Source organism: Gossypium raimondii, chromosome 2, assembly GCF_025698545.1.
Source record: "Gossypium raimondii isolate GPD5lz chromosome 2, ASM2569854v1, whole genome shotgun sequence".
Lineage (NCBI taxonomy): Eukaryota > Viridiplantae > Streptophyta > Magnoliopsida > Malvales > Malvaceae > Gossypium > Gossypium raimondii.
Window position 1 is genome coordinate 14,147,941 of NC_068566.1, and position 3,102 is coordinate 14,151,042.

Sequence of the window (3,102 nt, forward strand, 5' to 3'; positions counted from 1 at the left end):
ATAATAATTATGGGGATTTACCTTATTTGTTTGATGTGAAGATAGACAAGCATTGTATTTGAGCCCTCGCCCAGTTTTGGAATCCTGCTTACAGCTGCTTCACATTTGGGAAGGTCAATTTGGTGCCTACGATAGAAGAATATGTGGCTTTACTTCGATGTTCAAAGTTTCAAGTGGACAAGGTCTACTCGATAGTGATAAATGTGTCAACCTTTTCGAAGAAGCTGATGAGTATAACAGGGATGAGTGAGCAGTGGGTTGCTGCACGGATTAAACAAAAGGGGATAGTAAGTTCGTTCCTTAGAGAAGTTTGAAAGATGCAATTCTAACGTACCTAGACATGAGGAAGAGGTTCGATGTCTTTGCTTTAAGTATATATGGCTTGGTTGTCTTCCCCAAAGCCTTGGGGCATGTTGATGAAGCAGTCACCGATTTATTCGACTGGCTTGATAAGAGGGTTACACCAATTTAAGCGATTTTGGCAAAAACTTTCAGGTCATTGAGTGCATGTCGGAAAGCGAGAGAGGGTAGATTCATCGGATGTGCACAACTCCTACTCGCATGGTTTCACAGTCACTTTTGGAAGGTTGATAGGGTTTCGTACCGGGTTTTCTCCGAAAATTATTCGCCACTAAAGGAGATTGTAGCCACACCGAGGAGAGATGATATTTCGGAGGAAAAGTGGATGGGAATTCTTCAGAATCTTCAAGAAGAGGACATTGAGTGGAGAGCTCCTTGGTTGCTTCCAGATGAGATCCTGTATAGGTGTGGTAATTTCGATTGGGTTCCACTGCTTGGAATTTATGGAGCTGTTGGATATGCCCCATTATTGGTGCTAAGGCAGTATAGGTCAAGACAATTTATACCTGCGATCGAAGAGATAGCTGATTGTGGATTTTCGTACAGAGATGATGGTTATAGAAAGAAGATTCAACAGATGTCTAATGCATGGAAACAGACTCACTGAATGAAGAGGTTAGCTGTGGGTCCGATGACAACTCCTGAGTATAATGAATGGTGGGTTAGGAGAATCAACGACAATATACCCAAGATAAGTTAGGAAAACAGCCAATTAATAGAGGAATATTTGCGGGTCGTCTGTTTTGAGTTGGAAATCATAAGACAAGATTTTGAAAGAAGAAATGCGGAGTTAGAAAAGAAGATAGAACAAATGGAGGAACATAAGATGAACTTAATATTAGACATAGATGTTCAAAAGCTCGAAACTAAGAAATTAAGAAAATGGAAAAACAAGGTCGATGAGGAGTTGGATAGTTTGAAGGTAGATTATAAAAAGTTGCACTTGTCAATAAGAACTGCTGGGCTGCGAAAAACTTTACAACAGTGGCGAGCAAAAATTCGAGAAGAAAAAGACAAAGTCGATAGATGGGAACAGAAATTTCAAGAGGTTCAGACACGAAATGAGGCTTTAGAGAAGAGTTTGTCAGAGAGCCAAAAGGAAAAAGTGAGCTAAAGGATAGGGTGATCGAGTTGGAAAGATCCCTTCGTCAGTATCGAAATCGAAACTCTGCAATAGAATTGAAGGCAAGCTTGAGCAAGATTGAGGAGATGAAGAAAAGAATATAAGAGTTAGAAACGGCGTTGCAAAATTGTGAGATCCGGATCAAGTGCTTAGAAGCAAATGAAAATCATAATAATGAACAACTCCACTACTTTCAGGATCAAGTTAGGAGTAGAGATCATATTATGAAGGAAGTTGTGGTCCTGATTCGAGAAGTAGCTGATCACATACAGACTTTAGAAGTGTAGGCTGACATGCTGAGTGTGAAGTATGAATTAGAATCAGATCGGGGACAAGAGTTAGCTTTGTTACTTAGGAAGATTAGAATTCTGAGTAATAGGGCAAAGCTTTATTTGTAATTCACTTTATGTAAAGAAATTTAATTTCTAGTAAAGTTTTCTTAAATGGAATTGAATCGAAATTGACGCCTTTTTGCATTCATTTCATGCATTGCATTTGTTTCATATGCATTAAAAATATTAAAAGATTCTAATTAACTTAAATCACTACTCATTTAATTTGGAAACTAACCAACCTACCAAACACCACTACGGTACTCAATCAAAAACTAAGGACATGGACCAAAGGATGGAAAGGCTAGAACAGTTCCAAAAGGAGATGCAGGATCAGCTTCAACAACAAATGAATGAACAGCTTGAGAAAATTCAACAAAAAATGATGGACAAAATGATGGAATCTCAAGGGAGTATGATGGCTCGATTAACTCGCTTGTTGGTGGAGGAACCGATAAAGGAAAGGGTTACGTGCTCAATGTTGAAGAAGGAGACAGTGAGGACCTTTTATCCCCGTGCTTTACCCTCAAAGATGTTGAGGTATATCCGCGCAAATCTTCGTCACCATCAAGCCTCGGCGGTTTGGTAGGTCTTGTAACACCAATGAACTTTCAAGCTGGATCAGGCTCTAACCCCGTAGACAACCTTGTTAATCCTGCTATCCCTGACTTCGACGAAACAGCTGAAAAAGAGAAAATGAAGGATGAATTGCCAAAACAGCTAGAAGAAAAGTATAAATGGCTGGAAGAGAAATTTAGAGCAATGGAAAGTGCTGAGAGCTGCTATGGGATTGATGCTAAAGAATTAAGCTTCGTTCTAGATTTAGTACTCCCTTACAAATTCAAAATGCCCGAGTTTGAGAAGTACAATGGAACTAGTAGCCCTGAAGCCCATATTACCATGTTTTGTAGACGGATGACTGGGTATGTTAATAACAATCAGCTGCTGATACATTGTTTCTAGGATAGCCTCATAGGGGCAGCATCCAAGTGGTACAATCAACTGAGTCGTACCAAGATTAATTCATGGAGAGATTTAGCACAGGCATTCATAAAGCAGTAAAACAATGTAACCGATATGGTACCTGATAGAATCACTCTACAAAACATGGAAAAGAAGCCTGGTGAAAGCTTTAGGCAATACGCACAGAGGTGGAGGGAGGTTGCCGTCCAAGTTCAGCCATCTCTTCTAGAAAGAGAGATGACAATGCTTTTCGTTAACACATTGAAAGCCTCATTTATCACTCATATGTTAGGAAGTGCTACAAAAAGCTTTTCTGACATAGTT